Genomic DNA, 24,332 nt, shown 5'->3' with positions numbered 1-24,332 from the left:
CCTCCTTGTGGTGGGGATGGATCTTCTCCAGGGACCTTGCCCTCCAGCCTATCCCCCACCCTCACCCACATGGTTCACAGGAGCTAACACATAGTTAACAGTGACTGAGATCCTTCTATAATCTCAATATCAAACTTACTTTTGAATGCTACCTCTCATATTCCAGCTTACCTTTTCACGTCACAAAATTCCAAAAATCCTTCCAACTCACTGCACCTATAGTGCACTAATTCTGCAACCTTCACTGACCTTGACCACTGCACTTTGTGTCCACATTTCCCTACTTAACGAGATTAAATTCCATGGTTAATCATTATCATCACTCCAATGCTTATACCTTCATGTTTGCCCTCAATCTTTTTCTTACTTGCTGCCTAAACCACAGTCCTGGGTAAATCTAAAACTCCCATCTAAACTTATCTTTCTTGAGTCACTGAATGTGACTGAAGGAAAAAACAAAGCCACATTGTCTTGTCTTACCTTTAGTTCATGAAGATTCACCTTAAGAAGATTGCCCTACGTTCCAGCAATCCTCAAATATTTCCGATTCATTTACACTCACACCTTCCTTAACCATTTCATTATCTTCTCTCCAAAGTCATTCTTGGCTGATGACCTGGTATCCTGATCCATTTAGACAAGAGAATTAATCACAAAAGAAATTTCTACACTCCCAGGACATCTACCCACCTACTTACCGAAAAATATTTTACCTTCTCTTCTGTTCATATTGATGATATGTCCATGTTTCTAGCAAAGGCTAGCACTTCTCTTGTGAACTGGATCCCATCCTCTGTAGCCTGCCCAGGGACATTGCTTCAGCAACCTCTTGCTTTCTCATGTGTCTATAAAGTTTGTCTCTCTGTTAACTAACTCCTATTAGCATAAATACGTACTAATATTTGTCCAAACTAAAAACAAACAAAACTGACCACATCTTCCTCCACAACATTCATTGCCTCATTTCTCTCCTTTACAGCAAAACTCCTTAGAGTTGTCTATAATCTTATAATCTCTCTATATCATTTTTCTTCTTCTGTTCCCATAGCAATTCCTATCATTACCTATTTTTTATTGAGTTATAATTGACATAAAACAGTATATCAGTATCAGGTATACAACATAATGAATTGATATTATGATAGGAAAAGATAGGATAAAATAGGCAGAGAGGAAAAGGATTAGGACCTGAGATCCCTGGGTGGAGAAAGACATATTTTGGAACAAAGTTGGGAGTGTCTGACCACAGCATACCCTGCCCCACCCAGGTGTAAGGCTCTTCTTGAGAAAGTAACACACCACCTACTTCCCCTAAGGTTCCCCTCAGGGATCTGACAAAAGACCTGACTAAAAATAAGTAGTAGACCATAAGACCTATAACCCACAAGGAATGATATGGCCATCCCTCATACAAAGGAAATGAGCCAATCAGGAAAGGACCACCCAGCACCTAGAGCTATCAAGCCAGTGAGGGTAGGACCTGAGAAGGAATTAGGGGGAAGGGAAAAGGGGGGGGAAGGGTTGACCTGAACCTTATAAAACAAGGACCCTTGCCTACAATCGATGGGCATTCACTTTCTAATATCCCCCTCTGTAAAGAGAGTTTTAATACTATGCTTCCTTTCCAATCTTATACTCTAATAAACTTTTGCCTGCTGCTCATTTTGGGTCCACCTCTTCATTCTTCAAAGTAGCGAGACAATGAATCCTGAGTATTAAGGTAAAACAATCCTGCAACAATATTTGTATATACTGCAAAATGATCAACACAGTAACTCTACTTATCATCTGTCATCAAAGTTACAACAAATTTTTTTCTTGTGATTAAGAACTTTTAAAATTCACCCTCTTAGCAGCCTTTCTTTTGTTCCCATCCCTCTCAACCAACACTGCTTTAAGTATGATTGACCATGATGTCTAGCATGTGAAATCCCATTGTCATCACTCAGTTTTTATATTAATCCAGTAGCATTTGACACAGGTTTCAAGGACCATTACTTGCTCCCTGAAACACTGTCTTCACTTGGCTTCTAAGATATCACACTTCCCTAGTTTGATTTCTTCCTTTATAACAATTCCTTCTCGGTTTGCTGATTCCTCTTTATCTCCAGTATTGGAGAACCCCAGGGTCAGTCCATCAATAGCTTCATTTTGTGCCCCCCCCCCAAATCCTTGGAGTCAGTCATCTTTGAATCTTATCTTTTATACCTACATTTAAATTGCCAGCAAATCCTGTTAACTCTAACTACAAAATATATCCAGAATTCATTTGATTTCTTCCCCTATCCATATTCCCTTCTGGGTGATCTCTCTCATTCAGTTCCATGGCTTTAGGTTATCTATACATTATCAACTCCAAAATTGAGAGTTCTAATCTGTTCCCCTGTCCTGAATTCTGGACTAGTATATCTATTGCCTATAGATTCTTCTTCCTCAACATGTCGTGTTGCTGCGTCAGAGCGCTGGGCATGCTCAAGAAAAAGAGTACCTGTTTGTCCTTCAGAAGGGCCTAGTTCTCTTTCAGCGAGGCCTTCAATCTGGCAGATTAACCTTCATGAACTCATTCTGAGTGTGAAGGGGTTGAAGCTGGCCAGCTGGGTCTCAGCCTTGCTTTGCTGGCTGTTGCCCATTCCATGCTGAGTGGACTTGCTGTCCCCTTTCCCCTTCCAGTGGGACTCTGTGGTGGGCAAGTGGATTTTTCACTCCTCACTCCTCTGTCATGTCTCCACCCAGATGTCCTGTTTCTCTCACATGGTGGCCTGGGGCCCCACAGTCATTGTCCATGGCACCATTATACTCCACACCTCTGGAATCCGCCTCCTATGCTGTAGCCCTGGTCTCTGGGCCCACAAGCTGTCCACTGCAATCGGCTTCTCCCCTTATCCAGGGAGATAGCACAACAGTCTGTTTCCCACTCTAGGTGAGTGCCATGGGGCTGGATGTCACCCTACTTCCAGTAACAACTCCTATTGTCAGGGTGGACCATGAATCCTACTGACTTCCTACATGAATGTTACACTTCACATCTCTACCTGACATTCCACTCTGTCACTCTCTTACTTAAAAACAGGTAACTCCATTCTTTAAAAGTCAGGTCAAAAGTTGCTCAGGTCAAAAGTCTTAGCATCATCTTTGACTTCCCCCTTTCTCAATGGCCACATCAGCTAGCTCATAAGTTAGCAAAATCTAAATGTATTGCCTCCAAAATACATGCAGAACTTTACCACTGCTGTCCATGTAGCATAGGCCAACATCATTTCTCTCATTTGTAGTTTTACTTTAGTACTTTATAGGAGAATCCTGACTGGTCTCCATGCTTCTGCTCTTGTATACCACCTTGCCCCAGTCTATTCTGAACCCAGCAGCCTGAATGATCCAGTTAAAGGGCCTTCAGATGGTGTCATTTGTCTGATAAAAATACTTCAATGATTTCCTAACTCCCTCACAGTAAAAGCTGAATTTCTTATAATGACCTGGGCCTGTGCAATTTGTGACCTCCTCCTTCACACTCCACCCTTTACTTCTCTACCTCAGGTCCTTCTTCTTACTCAAGCTCATATAGCTCCAGCCACCATGGTTTCTCGGTGGCTCCCTGACGCACTAAGCATGTTCCTGTCTCATAGCCTCTGACCTTGTTGCTCTCCTTTCCCGAAGTGTTGTTCCTGCCACCGTAAAGTAAGCTTTGAGAGGGCAGCCACTTTTGAATGTTTCGTTCCAGGCTAATTCTCAACTTCCATAACAAGATTTGCCACACTAAATGCTCAATAAATGTCTGTCAAATGAATGGATAAACATTTGAATAATGATCTCTGCTTCTATCTACCTTTTAAATTCTTGAATGCAACTTTGGACACAGAACTTCTCCTTAATTCCATGGATCAGAGGTAAAAAGCAGGATGTACTGTTTAAACAAGAGCTTGAGGGTGGCAGATGGGAGTGTGAACACAGAACTTAATGTGAAACTGGCCCACCAGAAGTAACTGCCAAAATCACAGACCCCAGTCCATCTCCACAGGAGCCTTCAGTAAGCAGCTTCCTGGCCATGAAGAATGCCAATCCCTAATCTATCCTCAGTGTGCTCCTAAAATCAGAAATCTTCAAAGAATAGTACATAACACTCAAAGCATAAAAAAAAAAAAAAAAATCCACTGGGTGGATATCAGAACCTTTTTATACCAATTATTATGTGTTGCTTTGAAAATGATTGTATATGTCTGTATGTTCTGTAATAGACAAGATACATTATACTGTATTATACAGTATACTGATACATGTTCTGTAATAGACAACATACATTATACTGTATTACAGTATACTGATATATGCACATAATATATACATAATAACTGATTCTTGTCATGTACTGCTCCAAGTGTTTTGCATAGCTTATCATGTAATCTTCACATAGTCTTGTTGAGCTAAATACTATTTGTATCAACATTTGATAGTGAGGATACTGAGGTGCAGCAAAGTTTAATGACTTGCTCAAGGTTACTGTACTGGCAAGCTGAGAGTTGGTATATAAACTCATATGACATACATTTGAACCCACCCAATCTGACTCCAGAACTTGCCTCGTTAGCCAATATTCCATACTGTCTCTTTCATGAATAGATGAAAACATACCATCTCTGTAAACCCTATTTTTAATGGCTCAGAGGAAAGATTTATTTATTCACTTGAATACATTTGTTGAACTCCTTTCTAGTGCTACATGATGTGGAAGATGTAAGGTGGAGAACAAAACTTGACAATTCTTGACATCAAGTCAATGCACACTAATTCCCACAATGGTTTAGATCAGTGGTTCTCAACCAGGGCAATTTTATCCCCCAGGGAATATTTGGCCATGTTTGGAGATATTTTTGGCTGTCGAGACTGAAGAAGAATACTGCTAAATATTCCACAATGCACAGGGCAACCCTCTAGAGGTACTTACCTGGCCCCAAATGTCAATAGTTCCCAGGCTTAGAAACTCTGATCTAGGCTGTATATTATTTCAGAGGAGCAAAGATGCAAAAGATATCTTACATTCTCTGCCTTCAATGAGCTCACTAATGTTTAGTTAACCTTGACCCTTCTAGCCTCCACCACTAAAGGAATTCTTTCTCAGCTATATAAGTTAGTAAGGGTCACATGATGTGTACTCTACCTTTAATATTAGCCTAGAGGGAGGGAGTGACAAAGTAGGTTATGGATGGTCGGGGTGATTTCAAATAAAAAAGAACTTTTGGGCTGGGCTTGAAGGATAAGTAGCTTTTCTAGGCTTTCTAATCAAAACTTACCTATAATCATAAAAGTTAATTCATAATAGAGGCACAGGGGTGACTGGGTGGCTCACTCAGTTAAGCATTCGACTTCAGCTCAGGTCATGATCTCATGGCTTGTGGGTTTGAGCTCTGCATCACAGGCTCTGTGCTGACAGCTGGAGCCTGCTTTAGATTCTGTGTCTCTCTCTTTCTGCCCCTCCTTGCTCACACTCTGTCCCTCTCTCCATCTCTCTCTCAAAAATAAACATTAATAAAATTTAAAAAAAAATCCACAAGAGAGGCACAAGCAAAACACCCACGAATCAGGATCATCTAATATTATTTGTGGAACCTTGACCAAGGTTAGCCTGGGATCTGAATCAGGTCCTGAAGGTTGAGTGGAATTTTGATGTGGGACATCTAATAAAAAACTAGACAGAATAGATAATTTTGTATATTTTATAACTGAATTCATGTTGACTGCCCATTTCAGGAAAATACATACTCTGAAACAGTATTTTGTAGTGCAAGTTTAGTGCAATGGTACTTGATTTAATTGTGACTCATTGTTGTGACTTCTCCTAAGTATTTAAAATCTTAGAATGTTGCCAAATTGTGAATTACTTTTTATTGTGTCTGGGAATATCTAAGATAGAGCACATTTATTCTTCCTTTAAGAAGTTTAACAACAAAAATAACTATTTAACACCTATTCAACATTAGGTGAATATTTAAATCTCGACTAGACAGCCATATAAATAGACTATTTTTCTCACTCGTGTGGACAGCTTAGAGGAATACCCTTCTCTATAACTGAAGTCCTTAACCTCCATCTCTCCCTTCTTATCCCAGCCAAACTAGTACGATGGCATAAGGTTGTGCAGATCTACACTGCCTCCTTGGAAGAAACAAGTGGGAATGGCCAAACCACGTACTTTGACACAGGTCTGTGACAAAGGAAAAAAGGGCACATTTTTCTACCTTTCAAAGGTACTTTTTTTTAATGTTTATTTATTTTTGAGAGAGATAAGAGTGCGAGAGGGAGGAGAGACAGAGAGAGAGGGAGCCACAGAATCTGAAGCAGGCTCCAGGCTCTGAGCTGTCAGCACAGAGCTTGATGTGGGGCTTGAACTCGTGAACTGTGAGATCATGACCTGAGCTGAAGTCGGACACTTAACTGAGACACCCAGGTGCCCCTCAAAGGTATTTCTAATGGGCCAGTAGTGCCTCTGTTTCACCTCCACTACAAACTCTTCTGAATTTGTTTCCTTGGCTATTTCTGTAAAACTGTAGCTTCTGCTGGCTCCAGCTAGTCTCCTGGGGTCTGAGGCTGCACTGCTGTCTTCCAGAAATCCATGGACCATGACTTCCCCTGGGCTACTGATCCAGCTTGTTTTAACCTCATTTCCATGCAAAACCGTCCTTCCCAATTTTGATAGAGGTTGCCATCTTTTTGTGTTTTTCTAGCCTTCTATTTTTAGAGTCATTTCTTGTGCCCATTGACTTAGTTTTTCAATTTTCCTTAATGATACATTCCCGAATTACCATCATGGAATACAAACTACAGGGACTTGGGCAATATTCTTAACCTTTCTGAGTTTTTTTTTTCCCCTTTTACTTCACAAGCCTGAGAAAATACACGAGAATGAAATTATTCAGTACAGTACCAGATAGAAATGTTGCTTATCAGAATGTTGGGGTTCACCTTCCTTTTCCTTTAGGTTAAAGAAGTAATACTAACCCAGTTTTTTCTTTTGCTACCTTCCATATTCCCTTGGGCTTACTGTTTCAGTCCTGTGCAGACTTTAATGCAAAACTCAACATACACTATGGCTTTTACCACATTTCAAATGACACCAGGTTCACCATTAGTTTCCTAGTTGACTGAAGTGTTCTGGGATTACAGTGGACTGGAGTGTTGTTCAGCAAACATTCACCCTCTTCTCCCTGAAGTGACAAGTTGCTCTCCTCTAACAGAAGCCTATTACCCTCCTGTACTCTTACCATCCTCTGTGAGAACAGCATGCTTAGACAGGCTTGCTTCTGCAGCCTGAGTCTCAGCATGAAACACACATCGTGCAGCTCTGAACCCAAGTCTAGCTGCTACTGGGAACCCAGCTGGGCCCAACAGAACCACCACCAAAACTCATGAGTGAGACATATTATTTACTGTTTGAGCCACTGAGACTATGAGATGGTTTATTACCCCAGCAAAAAGCTGATCAGTATAGAAATGGAGAAGGGGCCCTGCAGCTTCTGGCATTTCCTTCATCCAGTTCCCAGGACACATACTCTGGGTTCTATTCCTAGATTCTATATCCCTCCCCTCCCCTAGTTGACCCAGAGCAGCTCAGCCCAGCACTCCACCATCCATCTCTTTTATGATGCAGAATGTTTTTCCTCTTGCCCATGAAACTTGCAAGAAACTTGTCAGCTCCAGAGTGTATATCTCACTTAAAATGTACTTACCTAAGTACATTATCAAGAAATCAAGCCTTTCTCCACAAATTATTTTATCAGCTACAAGGAAAATAATTTTCATTATGTGTTCCATAAGATGAGTGCTTTTTATCCTGCAGTATTTTCTGAGATATTAAGCAAATCTTACTCAAGTTTAGGCAATCACTTTCTTACTTTAAATGTCTGATATTTCTTTGCTAAGGAATTGCATTAGTTTCTTATTATTGCTGTCATAATTTACCACACAGTGGCTGAAAACAACACAATTTTTTTACCCCACAGTTCTGGAGATCAGAAGTCCCCAACGGGTTTCTCAGGGCTAAAATTGAGATGCCAGCTTTCTTTTCTGGAGGCTCTCTGGGAGAATCTGTCCCCTTGCCTTTTCTAGGTTTCTGCCTCCCTTTTTCACATGTAAGGAGACTATTTGCATTGGGTCCAAGATAATCTCCCATCTCAAGACCCTTACCCTAATCATATATTTTTTCCTTTTGTAAATTACAATGTTGTGGAAAGGCACTTTTTCATGGTTACCATCCTAACAGGTGTGAGGTGATACCCCATTATGGTTTTGATCTGCATTTCCTTGATGAGAAGTATGTCAAGCACCTATCCATGTACCTGTTGGCCATTTGTGTGTCTTCTTTGGAAAACTGTTTGTACAGTTAGTTCCTCTGGCCAGTTTTTAAGTGGATTGTTAGCTTTCTTTATCTTCAGTTGTATGAGTTCTTTATATATATTTGGATATTAACACCTTATCAGATATATGATTTGCAGATATGTTGAGCCATTCTGTAGGTTGCCTTCTCATTTTATTGTTTCTTTTGCTGTGTGGAAACTTTTTAGTTTGATGTAGTCCCACTTTTTTATTGAATTGCATGAATACCTGGAATATTAGGGCTACTGATGTATTACCTGTCATTTTTTATTGCATATGATAAATGTAGAGATGATTTTGATTTGGTTCAATAGATTTTAAATTGGTAATTCCTTGTAGAAATGAACTCCACCCTCATTAGTAATATATTTATGCTTCACTAAACTATTATGTTATTTAAATATGTCCTCTATATATGATCATTCATATTTCCCCTCTAGACATAAGTTATAAGTGATTACAGTGTTTTAAAACCTAGACCATTTTACTGACAGAGCTGCTTATGGTACCTTTTCATTTTATTTATTTCTATTTAAATGACGAATAATTGTGAACCATTTATTTAGTCCCTATAGCTAAGAAACATTTCCTCCTTATAAACTTACTTCTATTTTTTAATTTTTGCTTTGTTTCTGATTCATAAATAATTATAAATAGGAATTTGGAAGGATTTTGTCCTGGATAAAGATTTAAGGTGATTTTAGGATATTTTATTTGGTACTTACTGTACTTGTAAAAAAAAAATCTGACTTTTCTTTATAACAAATCTTTAATTCTATAAGATCTTTTCTCTATTGTCAGTCTCCTTGAGTGATCATTTGCCATCTAGTGGACAATATAAGTACTGCTCAGCTTTGTAAGAGGGTTCTGTATGGGTGTATATAGAGGTGGAAACTGATTAGAGACATTCTGGTGCAATGTGTGATTTCTATTTGTGTATAAGAGTTCAGATTACATAAGATAAAAATATTTAATATTTCATTTTGTCCTTATATGCTGATATTAGAGATATGTATAGTCATCATAGATAAAGCAACATATTGTTCTTATTACAGACTTAGTATTCAGAAACAGAAAATGAAAAGCCAATTTATAAAAAAGCAAGTAACAATTGTTTAAGAGAACAAGTACTAGTCAGGGAGAGGAGGTGAACCAGTAGATAGGATAGCGGTGAGAAGAACAAGGGATTTAATGAGACAGAAGAGAAAGGGAGAGTGGAGAAGGATACATGGAGAGAAAGGATAATGAAGAGACTGAAAGCAGAAGCAAAGAAGAAACAGAGGGAACTGGGAAAAGAGGCAACTAGACAAAGTGGAAATGGAAAAGGGTATTAAAAGTTTTCTCAGAAGAAAAGAAAGATGGGATTAAAAATGAGTTGAGAGACAACAGAAATGGTTGCAATGTGTCAGCTATCTAGAAACATCACCTCTCTGATTTCATCTGTCAGAAACCAAGAAAGTGCTCCATAGGTCCTACTTCCTGATTACTATATTAATGTATAGACTTACATCACATATACATGTGTGATGACTGATGCTTTCCTTTTGCATCTTTCATACTTACAGTTCTCACAATGCAGGGAAATAGTGATTAGGGTTGTGTTTCTTTTACTAGAAACTGATTTCACTTGGGATTTTGTTGGCGTATTCAACCAGTAAGCCCCTACAAGTGTAATCTAGGACACCTGATTGACTTGAACAATTAAGGCAATTGAGATTGTTGGAGAATAATGTTAATCAACAGATACTTTAGACTTCTGTTATTTACAAAGAGAAGTCAGGGGTTCCATTCAACAAATACTGAATTCCTATTATATGTCAGGCATGTGGTAGACATGGCACTGTAAGATGAAAAACATCTTACTGTCCAGTGAGATTTTTAGTTAAATGGAGAGGTTATGGATTGAAAGTCTCTTATCTTTCTTCTTTAAGAATTATGTTTTACCTTATATGAGTCTCCATGCTTTGCGTGATAGGCAGAATTAATAAGATGACTCCAAGTGACCCCTGCCCTGAATGTGGATGGCATGTGTAAATATGGTAAGATAGCATTTCTGTGATTATGTTACCTTAAATGCAAAAGGGAGCTTATTCTTTTTGAGCTTGATCTAATCACATGAGTCACTTAAATCTAGATCTAGAGGCCAGACACAGAAGTCAGAGATGTAAGTATGAGAAATATTTGATGAGAGGGAAATCCTCTTATTGGCTTTAAAGATGAAGGGGGCCATGTGGCAAGAACGTGAGAGTAGCCTCTAGGATCTGAGGGCATCCCCTAACCAAGAGCCAGCAAGAAATAGGGACCTTAGTCTTAAAGACACTAACCACTGAGTTCTTTCAGCATCTATATGAGCTTGGAAGAAACCCCTGAGCACCAGGTAAGAATACAGCTTGTGAATATCTTGATTTGAGACGCAAAGTAGAAAAGGATAGAGAAATATGGGGCGCCTGGGTGGCTCAGTCAGTTAAGCATCCCACTTCGGCTTGGGTCATGATTTCGCAGTTCATGGGTTTGAGCCCCACCCTGGTCTCTGTGCTGACAGCTCAGAGCCTGGAGTCTGCTTTGGATTCTATGTTTCTCTCTCTCTCTCTCTGCCCCTCCCCACTCACGCTCTCTCTCTCTCAAATATAAATAAGCATAAAAATTTTTGTTTAAAAAAATTAAAAATAAATACAAATAAAAAAAGAGGGGATATAGAATATACTATTGTAAGATTTCTTATGCTATATGTGAAGCGGTATAACATTATTGAAAGACTGTGATGAGGGGTGTGTGTGTGTGTGTGTGTGTGTGTGTGTGTTATATCTAGGAACAAACACAAAATTAAAAAAATAGATAATCTAACCAAAAAGTCAATAGTGGAGATAAGATGTCATAAAAATACATATGCAGTCATTCCAAAAGAAGGTAGGAAAAGAGGGAAAAGGCCCAAAAAAGTGAGGATAAGTAGAGAACAAGTAACATATGGCAGATTTAAATTTAAACATAGCAATAATTCATTAAATATAAAGGTTCTAAACACCCAATCAAAAGGCAGAGAAAATCACTATCAGACAAAAAAGCAAAATCCAATTCTATACTATCTATGAAACACCTACTTTAAACTGAGGGTTGATGGGGCGTGGGAGGGAGGGAAGGGTGGGTGATGGGTACTGAGGAGGGCACCTATTGGGATGAGCACTGGGTGTTGTATGGAAACCAATTTGACAATAAATTTCATATATTGAAAAAAATAAAAATAAAAAAATAAAACACCTACTTTAAAACAAGGACAAAGAGGGATTAAAAATGAAACAAAATGATATGCCATATAAACACTAGTTGAAAGAAAATTAGATTAGCTATATTAATATTAGATGAAGTAGATTTAGAACAAGAAATATCACCAGGAATAAAGAAGGACATTGCATAATGACATGGGTTCATATAATGAAGAAAATATCCAACCCTAAACATGTATGTATATAGTAACAGAGCTTCAAAATACATTAAGTAAAATTGATATGATACAACTAAAAGGAGAGGCAAATCTACAACTCTAGTTTCAAACTTAAACACTCTTCTTTCATTAATTTATAGAACAAATAGACAAAAACATCAGCAAGCATATGGAAAGACTATTACCCAATTTGACATAATTAACATTTATAGAACACTCCACTTTGCAACAGAAGAACACATTTGTTTTGTCTTTTTTTGCAAGTGCACATAGAACATTTACCCACATTGAACATATTCTGGGAGCACAATACTGATCTCAACAGACTTACAAAGACTGAAATATTAAAATTATGTTCTATGAAAAACATGAAATTTGAAATTAATAAAAATGTATCTGGAAAATCCCTCAATATTTTGAAATTAAACAACATATTTTTAATTAATCCTATCTCAAAGAAATCACAAGGTATATTAGAAAATATATTGAATTAAAAGAAAATGAAATGAAAACCTGTAAAAAAGTGTAGAATGCTTCTGAAGTACCTTTAGCAAAATGACTAAAACAGTCCTTAGAAAGTTATAGCTATCAACGCTTATATTAAAAGAACTGTCTCAAGTGAATGCTTTAAAATTTCACCTTAAACGAGGAAAAAACATAAAGCATGAAGAAAAAAATACATGAGCAGAAATTGATGAAATAGCAATACAATTCAGCAAAGCTAAAATTACTAAACTTAAAGCCAAAATGATCAGGAAAATAGAAGTTGCAAATAAAAATAAAAAATGAATAAGGCTAGGGTGCTTGGGTGGTTCAGTCGGTTAAGCTTTTGACACTGGCTCAGGTCATGATCTCACGGCTCATGGGTTTGAGCCTGGCATCAGGCTCTCTGCTGTCAGCTCAGCGCCCACTTTGGATCCTCTGTCTCCCTCTCTCTCTGCCCCTCCCCCTTTCTCACTCTCTCTCAAAATAAATAAATAAACACAGACACACACAAAAAGAAATGAATAAGACCATCAATATTGATTCTACAGACATTAAAAGGATTATAATGGAATAATGTTGCAGCTTTCAATAAATTTAATTGCACAGATGAAATATACAAATTCCTGAAAAGAAAAGAAAATTTTTAAAGCTCACTAAAGGAGAAATATATGAGTAGACATCTATTAGATGCCTAATATAGCTGAACACATTCTCACAAAGAAAATTCTGATTCAGATGACTTAATTACTCAACACAGTACTAGAAGTTCTAGCCAGTGCAATAAAGGCAAGAAAAGAAAACAAAAAGCATAAAGATTAGAAAGGAAAAAATACAATTGTCTCTATTTTCAGATGAGATGATTATATACGTATTAAATCTGAAGAAATCTGCAAAAGAACTGCTAAAATAAGTGAGTTTTTCAAGGTTGCAAGAATAAGATAAACATACAAAAATCAGTATTTCCATATACTAACAATGAAAAAATGAAATACTTAAGAAAACATGTATAGAACTTGTACAGTGAACATTACAAAATGTTGATGAAACATTAAAAAATTTCTCAAGAAATGGAAAGATTAGAAGTCTTATAGTAAAGATGACAGTTCTCTTAAAGTAGATGTATGTGGGTTTAATGCAATTTTCTCAACATCTCAGCAAGACTTTTTGTAGATATAGTCAAGATTCTAAAATTTATTTGCAAAGGCAATGGCACTAGAAAATTCTTGAAAAAGAATAAAGTGGGAAGAATCATTCTACCTGATTTAAAGACTTATTATTTCTACAGTAGTCAAGATTGTGTGGTATCGGTGGAGAGATCTACATACAGATCAATGGAATAGAAGACAGAACACAGAAATAGACTCACAAATATGCCTGGCTTTTGACGAAGCAATTTTGTAAAAGAAATTCAATGGAGAAAAAATAACCTTTTCAAAAAATGGTGCTGGAGCAATTGGACATCCATAGACAAAAAATGAAACTTGACCTGAGTTTCACATCTGATATGTAAATAAACTCAGAACAGATCATGGGCTTAAATATAAGATATAAAACTATGAAACTTCTAAAGAAAACAAAAATAAGAGAAAATCTTCAGGCTCAATAGCTAGAGAGAGTTCTTAGACCTGACACCAAAAGGATGGTCTATAAAAGGAAAAACTGATAAAGTAGACTTGATAAAAATTTAAAACTTTTGCTCTATGAAAGGCCCTGCTTTATGCTCTGTTAAGAGGATAAAAATACAAGCCAAATTCTGGAAGATAACATTTGCAAATTACATATCTGACAAAACACTAGAAGCTTCTACAATATATATAGAACTATCAAACTGGAGAATAAAAAAATTATAAAAATAAAGCAATCCAGCTAGAAAAAGGGACAAAATACACGAAAACACCTTTTAGAGAGGATCTACAGATGGCAAATAAGCATATGCAAAGATTTTCAACATCATTAGGAAAATGCAGATTAAAACTATAATGAGATACCACTACATATTTATCAAACCAACAGATGCACTTCTGGGAGTTTATCCCGGAGAAATGAAAACTTACGTTCACACAAAACTCAGTACACAAATGTTAATAGTATCCTTATTTGTAATAGCCACAAACTGGGAATACCCTAGATGGCCTTCAAGGAGTGAATGGTTACACAAACCATGGTATATCCATAGCATGGAATACTATTACAATAAAACAAATAAATACAATAAAGTACTACTACAATAAAACAGAAATGGACTATTGATACATACCACAATCTGGGTGAATTTCCAGATAATTATGCTGAGTGAAAAAGCCAGTCCCCAAAGTTTACATATTGTATGGTAGATACCATTTATATAACATTCTTTAAATGCAAAATTATAGAATTGAAGAACAGATAGGTGATTGCAAGGGATTAAGGAGGTGGTGGGAGGTAATAAGGGAGCAGGTGTGGCTATAAAACGGTCACAGAAGGTTTCCTTGTGGTGATGAAAGTATATGTCCTGACCCTACCAATGTCAATATCCTGGTTATTTGTAGTTTAGTTTTTGTATGGGGGAAAACAGACTAAAGCATAAATAATATTTCTCTATTATTTCTTACAATTGCATATGAAATGACATTGATCTAAAAGTAAAAACTAGGGGCGCCTGGGTGGCGCAGTCGGTTAAGCGTCCGACTTCAGCCAGGTCACGATCTCGAGGTCCCTGAGTTCGAGCCCCGCGTCAGGCTCTGGGCTGATGGCTCAGAGCCTGGAGCCTGTTTCCGATTCTGTGTCTCCCTCTCTCTCTGCCCCTCCCCCGTTCATGCTCTGTCTCTCTTTGTCCCAAAAATAAATAAACGTTGAAAAAAAAATTAAAAAAAAATAAAATAAAAGTAAAAACTATATACATATAAAAATAATTACTAGGGCAAAATGTACTCCTCTGAAGATATGGGTATTTAAGAATAGTTTACTTCTTCCTACCTAATGTTAAATATCACAGCTTCACTTAATATTTTTATGTCCTCGAAACCGCTAATTATTCTGTACAGTTGGAGAGCCAGCTTCTGTTCTAGGTGTACAGTGTTCATATTTCTCCAGAGACATGAAAATTGGTAGTAAAAATAGAATTTTAACAAAAATGATGTATTTATTTTTCTAAACAATAGGTGGCATCTGAGTTTCACAAATAAAATTGATGATTCATGCTCTTATATCAGGAAATGTAATTGTATTTTTCAAATGAATTTAAATTTAACTTACATACATAGTACTCCTCATAGTTTATAAGTATTTGTTAACTGACTGAGAAAATACACACTTTTTTCTAAAATTAACACTGGGAATGCTGCTACTTTTTGGGAAAAATATAAGAATAACCCATAGATTTCATAATGCAATTATGTGTTCTTTCAATGCATTCTAAGTTATACGTAACTAAAATCTAGTAAATTGTAGGTCATATTAAATATTAACTTTTCTTATTTTAGATAATATTACTCAGATGTGTAGAAAAAGCTAACATAAGTATTCAACATATGACTAACACATAACTTTATTTTCTAATAAAGTTTACATTATTTGGGAATATTACCCTTCCAACTCTATGAACTTTGACAATTCTTTTATGTTCTTAGGCATCAGATGTTTCCTTGTTCCTCTTCTTTAGGATTTAAAACTTATTGTGGGGCTCTTTCAAACCTGAGGAACAACCTTAGGTGAGACTTATCACTTCCTGTTGCTTCCAGGTGTTTGGTATTTGTTGGCTACCTCTACTCCATTAAACAAACAAACAAACAAACAAACAAAACACACACACACACACACACACAAAAAAACAAAGCCTAGAGTTTTCTGTGTGTTATTTCTGTTTATAAACTCACAAACATATTCAGAGCTGTTGATTTTATTCTTCCCTAAGAACCAGTAGGCTATATTATTCTGAACATATTTATATTTTACGTTGTCATTTTGTCATGGTAACTACAAGTATATAACCCTTCATAAAAGGCCATGAAGAAAATCACCTTCCAGCCTTGCTATGATTATATCTGGGTCTTCAGTCTCTATCCCCCCAGCATAACAGGATAAAATCATAAACCCTGACTCAATGAGTGGTAAAAAAAAATTCCATGTTTTCCACTGAGAGATTGGATTTGAATCTATGCTCAGTCATTTTTGACCTCTGAAACCATGAGTAGGTCTCCAAACCAAACCTCAGTTTCATCCACAACATGATCTGTTGGGAGAATTTAAGTTAAATAATATATGTGTAACCTATTCTATAACAGGGGCTGTATTCATTTTTGATCACTAAAATATAAAATTTTTAAAAATGAATTCAGTGTATAGATTCACACTATATGTTAGCACAGTATTAAAAATAAATTGTCAGTAATACCTAGCCAGCAGTTGTCAGCTATAGAAAATTTAAATTTAAAAAAAAGAGAGAGAGAGAAGAACTTGGGTGGTTTAGTCAAGTGTCCAACTCTTGCTTTCAGCTCAGGTCATGATCTTGCAGTTTTGTGAGTTGGAGCCCTGTGTCGGACTCTGCACTGGCAGTGTGCACTCTGCTTGGGATTTTCTCTCCCTCTCTCTGCCCCACCCCCCCCACCCCCCACTGTCACTGTCTCTCCCAAAATAAATGAATACACTTTAAAAAAGAATAAAAAATATAAAAAAGAGGAAAAAAAGTTGGAAAAAAACTTCTTTTTTTCTCTTTCCATTTTGGAATTTAGTGCTCAGGGTAGAAATACTCTACTATTGTCACAGTCTCACCTTGATTGATCAAAACATTGCTATAAGATCTTTGAGCTGAGAACAGCAGAAGCTGTCATGCAGAGGGCTTACTTTCACTGGAGAAGGTAAGGACAGCCTTAAGGAGAGCTGAGCAGCATTTGAAGGGCTGTGGCATTCTAGGAAGAGTTGTGGGAGAGGCTGATACCAATACTGAATCAACGGTGTGAACACATGGTTTAAAAACCTAAAGGAAGACATCATCTCACAGCAGTATACTATCACACATTGTCGTATACTGTCAGGCATTTAATCTTTGTGGGAATATATGAATATATCTTATCTCTGTAAGCACAGCCTTCTGAGTGGTGGTGCTTTATAATCTTTGTGTCCCTTAGAGTGTCCAGCATTATTATGTATAATCTGATTATATAATAGATGACTTAAATTAACCTCTATATCTATAAAAATAAATTCTTAAACTATGCATCCCAACTACAAAATGATTTTTATGTAACTCTGAAGTTATATTTTCTTTCAGGTTTTACTTTTATGTTCTTCAAGGATTTACTGTAGCCACTTTCTTAATCAAGTTATTTATTTTCTATAAATTTATTTCATTGTAGTAGAAAGATAGGGAGACCCCTAACTATATTTCTTCCCTGAGATGGCTGGTATCCTTAAAATAAATTTGTAGATGCTAGGTCTAGGTAATGAGGCAAATGGTTTGCCTAAGACCTTGCATACAATTAGCATAAGTGAAAAAAAAAAAGTCCTGAGAGCAGTGGAAGTAACGCAATGACTTATTTGAGCATTCTCTTAGAATTTACTGTGAATTTGACTCATGCAGGACACACAGAATAAATTTTTGGTGACTTAAGGAATCATGTCTCAACAATGGTTTTCCTTTTACTCCTTAGTTTATGCTGTCTATAAATTATCAAAGACATTTACAAATGATTTAATAGTACACCCAAATTTTCTTTTAAAGTAAACTACATTAACTTTTAAATTTGGACCCCATACCAAAGGAGTTGTGTAACTGGAGAGAACATGGTTGAAAATTAAGTAGTTTATGGATTCCTTGTACTGTGGTTCTTTTTTACCTGATTTACCTTTGCAAGCACTATATTCATAATTAACTAGCCAAATCAAATTAAACATACTGAATTTAGAACAAACATGACCTTTGTGTTCTATGCTGAAATGTTCATCCACTAACTGTCAGCAAATTCCATCAATATTCAATTCCCTGGCTTGGTGTGAAGCAGAACCTTCCCTACTGCACATACACTCATGGGGGAAAGAGTTAAAGAGGAGGGCAATGACATGGCCTGTCGCTTTTTATTTATGAAAACATGGTTCCATCTTTTCTGCACCGGGTAGGAATGCAATAGCACATTGCAAACACATTCACTGTTCACTTACCTGTGGAAAATGGTTTCCATGAGCAAATTTAAATAAGGAAGAAATATGCTTGGATTTTTTGTTTAGAACAAATGCTGCCCTCATATAATATTTCTTTTTGCTTGGCAACACTGCTGAGCTCAGCATAACCTGTTGGTGCTATAAACTGTCTAGTAAATCTCCAGCCCTGCTATATATTGAAAATAACACAGTGATATGACAGGCACATCAGCAGTGGAAATGGCTGTCCATGCAAAATGATCTAGTGCTAAGATTAGTTTAATTTTATTGGCATTAGTGAACGTTCTATATCGTAGGAAGTCTTAAGGAGATCTTGTTATTCATGTTCCCTATTAATCTCAGTAAAATGGAAGCTAATCCTTTAACTGCTAAGCCATAGCTATTGTAATGTTGTTGGTAGCAGGTGGCAGTGAGTTCCCCCCTTTTCTGATAAATGCTGTTTATGGCAAGTTTCATCTATTATTGTAGCTTGAGAAGAACTAAATTATAACATGAATATAGTGATTAAAAAAACATATAATACATGTAACAAATAGAATAGCCATTGTAACAATCAGAGTCCTAGAAAGAAATAGAATCAAACTTGGATGATATGAGACTTTAATGAATATAGAAATTAAGGAATTATGGCAAGATTAAGTTAACCAACAAAGAAGCTGAGGAATTTAGAGACTAGAAATGCAGAGACATCATTACTAGTCCAATAATAGCAACAGTTCATAGACAAGGAGTGCAGGACAGAAACCGTAGTAGGGGAGGGGATGCAAAACACTGCCAAGAAACACATTTTAGACAAAATGAAGAATGTGTAATACACACAACTCTTTCTAGCACCCTCTAATTTACTGAGGTCTTCACTTGGCCAAATACAAATGGGAGCAAGCTGGCCACATGTAATCCACAGATGCCTTCCATAGTGTTCAGCATCTTGGATCATAGAGCAGACCATAAAGAAGGGCTAAGAACGAATCTGGGGCAAGGTACGTAGAAAAAAAGTTGAATAACCAGCAAATTGTGACAAAAATAAACTTTATTAAAATAATCTTCTGTAATGGCTGCTTCTTGTATGAATTTTTCTCTTTGGACGCCAGTTAGAGCCTTAATTGTAAGGCACGTTGATTTAACATTACTCAGAAAGAGATTCTTTAAATCAGAACGTAATGTGCTATGGCTCAGTAACTTCTGGTGGTGCTCCAATTCCAAATACCCATTTGCATCTCCTACCATACACAGAGGTCACAGAACTCAAAGAAAAAGTTTTAACCTCTGTTCATCAATGGGACTCAGACAATTTGATGGTTAAAGGGGCTCCAATAAATGCTAGTTTGCAGAGAAAAAGGGAAAATGGAGTCTGGTAATCCAGCAATAGAGGCTTGGTTAGCAGAGTTTAGGTCTACTTAAAACTACAGAGCTGATTTTTGACAATTTTACTACTCTTTATCTCCTTACTTGAGAAATTTTTGTTGAAATGCTGTTGTGGCATTGTTGGTGGTGCTGGAGCCAGAGGAAGTAGTCCACAATATAGGGCAGAGCCACTCCATGAAATTGTCCTATCCTGAGCTTTGAAATCTCAGTTTGGTTTGCTCTGGTGACTAATGGAAAAGCTGTTCTCATTAGTCACCAGAATATTCTGTATTTCAAACAACAGGATAACTTCCCTACCTCTATTAAATATAACACAGAAGATTCATTCTTCTTCTCAAGAGCAATAAAATAGATTTTCTACTTAGTAACCACAGTCACAGTGATCTCAAAGGTAGCGCTACATTAGTCAACTTGGATGTAGTAGATTTCAAGCTTCTCTTGGCAACCGTTTCTGTAGTGTGGCAACAAGGAAGAGGACAGTGGAATTCCAGATCTGCTGTAGAGCTCAGTTATCATGACTGTGGGACAGCGAAGACAGTTCTGACTTGTTAGCACAGGTACACACAAGATTGGGTTTCTAATGACAAAGCCTGAATTTCCCATAGCCTAGCAGGTGGGTAATTGGAACACTGCGATTTGAATATTGATGTGACTAAATCTGCATTTAACACCTGGTGAAGCTCCCATACTAAAGTTATAGCTCACATACTGAAGTCATAAATAAACTATGTGTAAAAGGACAATCTACTAAAATATTAATTTGAGTATGTAGTTTTCTTTCCTCTCCAGTTTAAGTATGCTTGCTAGTCTTGGTGATATCTTGCCTCAGGAGTTGGCAAGGATGTAAAGCAGAAGGGCCTGAACTCAAAGGCTCTTCTCTTCTTTGACAAAAGCAAAGAAGGATAGTCTCTTCAATGAATGGTGTATGACAAACTGGATATCAAATGCAAAAGAATGAAATTGGACCCCCACAGCCTAAGCCTTTTGAAGAAGAGATGCTAGAGGGAAGGCTACTGAACATAGAGAGACAGGAAAACTGCCTACGGACTGGGAAGGGGTAGAGGTTTGTGGGTTAGGGAATGATTCATTTTCCCATATTGACATCTCAGAGAGGCAGTAGGTCCTTACAACCGGGATTCCCATCATCCCCGAAGGTTCTCATGCCCCATGTATGCTGTGGATTCTGCAGAAGCCAGTGGAGCAGGCTGACTGGGAGAATGACTATCACTACTGTTTCATTACTAATGGCCAAGGGCTTACCAGGACCTCTGAAAAACCTTGCAGTGATTTCAAACTATATTACAAAGCAATAGTATTCCAAACAGTATGATGTTGGCATAAAAACAGACACAGATCAATGGAACAGAATAGAGAACTTGGAAATAAACCCATGCATATACAGTCCATAAATTTTTGACAACAGCTCTAAAAATACACAACAAGGAAAGGATACTCTCTTCCATAAAATGGTGCTTGGAGAACTGAATATTCACGTGCAAAAGAATGAAATTGGACCCCTATCTTAAAGTCTAATTCAAATGGATTAAAATCTTGACTGTAAGAGCTGAAACTGTAAAACTCTTAAAGGAAACCATCAATAAAATGAAAAAGCAAGCTACGAAATGGCAGAAAATGTTTGCAAACCACATATCTGACAAGGGGCTAATATCCAAATATATGAAGAACTTATAGAACTCAATAGCAAAAAAAACAAACAAACAGAAAAACACCACACATACAAACACAAACACAAAACAAACCAAATAACTCAATTAAAAACTGAGCAAAGGAACTGAATGGATATATTTCCAAAGAGGACACACAAACGACCAATAGTTATGAAAAGATGCTTGACATCATTAATCATCAAGGAAAGGCAAATCAAAACCACAATGAGATATTACCTTATACCTGTTAGAATGTCTATTATCAAAAAGACAAAAGAGGAATGCTGGTGAAGATGCAGAGAAAAGGGGACCCTTGTATACTGTTGGTGGGAATGTAAAATGGAACTGGTAGAATTTGAAACTGTAGATTGTTATGTATGCTACCACCTTCATCAATTGTTTTATTGTCTACATTTAATGGACTACATGGGCTTTGGACTTTGACTTTTTTCCTTTTTTTAAATGTTTATATATTTTTGAGAGAGGGAGAGAGAGAGAGACAGAGAGAGAGAGAGACAGGTAGAGAGAGAAGGGGTCAGGATCTGAAGCAGGCTCTGTGTTGACAGCAGAGAGCCTGATGTGGGCCTCAAACTCATGAAATGTGAGATCATGACCTGAGCCAAAGTCGATGCTTACCCAACTGAGCCACTTAGGTGCCCTATTTTCTTTTTCAAGAGCAGGGTTTCTCAGCTGTGGCAACTAATAGCACTTTGGGATGGATACTTCTCTGTTTTAGGAGACTGTCCTGTACACTGTAGGATGTTTAGCAGCATCCTTGGCTTCTACCCACTGTATGGCAGTAAGCATCCCTTTGCCCCCGTCATGACAACCAAAAATGTTTCTAGACATTCGCCAAATGGGGGCAAACATTACCTCCAGTTGAGAACTACTGTTCTAGAAGAAGCTAATGTAACTCATAATTGAATTTCTTTTAGGATATGTTGTTAATGTGCACAACATGTACTGAAAGTTTTATATTCCCCCTTTTCCTTCTTTTGTTTGTATGAAGAATCATTTAGCATTGGAAAAATGCATTGATGGTATCCTGTATTACAGCAGTCTCTCTTAGCTGTACGGATAAAAACCTTGGAGGAGGATCTTTTAAGAAGACAACCTTTAGATTAACCAGAAATATATACGAATGTAGCTTATTCTTGTATATTTTTACATGAACATGTTTATATATACATTTATTGTTCTATTACATCTGAGAACAGAAATTCAAATGAAAAGTGGAGCTTAGCTTAAAGAACAAAACTAGAGAAATGTTTTACTGTTTCAGCACCAAAGAGAAAGGAGAGATAAAAATTGTAATAAAATTCAAAATGTCAGCATTTTGAGGTAGTTTGTTTAAGATACAGAGAAATCGGGTTTACTCAAAAGGTAATATTTTAAAAGATGTATCCAAACAGAATTTTCCTGTGTTTTAAGACAATGAACTTTATATTCTCCAAATTTAGTTTGCTAATCAAATCTCTTCATTATTAAAACATTCCTAAAAGTCATAGTATAAAAAAGTACTCCATTATTTCCCCTAAGCCTTCATTCCAAAAGATAAGCAATCTCAAATTTAAACCTTTTTTATGACTATGTTAAGTACATCTATTACACTACTTTTTGCTGTAAAATCCCTTCTGATAGAAAGCAGCAAAAATTAAATGTTTTCTCATGCCAAATCTTCAGTGTTTCCCAGCTGTGTTGGTGTTCCCGGGTAGGCTCTTTCTCTTTGGAGACTGTGTAAGGAGCTATAATTGATGGTGGCAATGACTGTGACAAAGGATAAAGGGAGCCCTTCTCATGTAAGCTCATTCAAGGAGTTTTGTGCTATCACTCCTGTGTCAGAGTCTTTTAAGTTTTTAGAATGAATGAACAAAATCATAAAAAAACTAAAACTTTCTATTCTAGACATGATGGTTTTTGTTTTTTGTTTATTGTCTTTTGCTGGTCCATAAATCTCAAAGTTCTTTTCTTGTTTTGGAGGTTTAAAAGTGGTTTATTTTTCAGAACTTGAGTTTCCTATATTCTATCAAAGATTTCTTCTTTGTTCAAAGTGCTATGTTAGCTTAAATAATCTTGAGAAAAAAATTTTAAATCAAGTATTAGATCAAGAAATGTACTTCCTAGGTCTTTTTTGTGGGGGCTGCTACAATTTTGGTATGCATTTTCAAAGTGTTGTGTGACATGTTATCTTGTTAATGAGTGGAGGGGGTACACAGCAGTAAGTTGAATAATGTCCTGATTAATAAGTTGTACACATATATAAAGAAAAATAAATGTAGAGAAGCCATTCATAAAAAATATTAAAAATTCAGTTGGGAATCATTGACTTGTCCGAACATGAAATCCTGGTTGAAAGAGACCTGTAGAGGTCCCTAAGTTCAAATACTGTAAGTCACTGCAAAAAAATCTTTTCTAAAAGTATGATGATCCCTGGAATTATAACTTCAAGGAGTGGTGAGGCATTTGAAGCTAAGGGCCAATGTCTTCCCTTGGCTAAACATCTTTACAACCCTGTTGTCCGAGTGTCAGAGTAACTTGTTCATGAATTCATAGATGTGAGGTGGCATTTAAACTTCAGTTTTTCTAAATTTAAGGCCAAAGCTCTGTGTAATCATATTCCTATAATTCCTTTTTTTTTACTCCAGAAAGAAAATTTCAAACATCAGAAAACTTGAATGAATTTATTTATGCTCTCTACCTGGATTCCTGTGTTTCATACTTGCATTATCACATACTATCTTTCTAGATCTCTATTCATCCATCAATCTATTTTTTCATTTGTGCATTTTAAGGTGAGTCACAGACATCTGTACACTTCCCCTCAAATACTTCAGCATGCATATCAACTAGAGATTAATATTTATTTATATCTTAAG

This window comes from Acinonyx jubatus, chromosome A2 (genome assembly GCF_027475565.1).
Source record: "Acinonyx jubatus isolate Ajub_Pintada_27869175 chromosome A2, VMU_Ajub_asm_v1.0, whole genome shotgun sequence".
Classification (NCBI taxonomy): domain Eukaryota; kingdom Metazoa; phylum Chordata; class Mammalia; order Carnivora; family Felidae; genus Acinonyx; species Acinonyx jubatus.
This window is presented reverse-complemented; position numbering follows the sequence as displayed.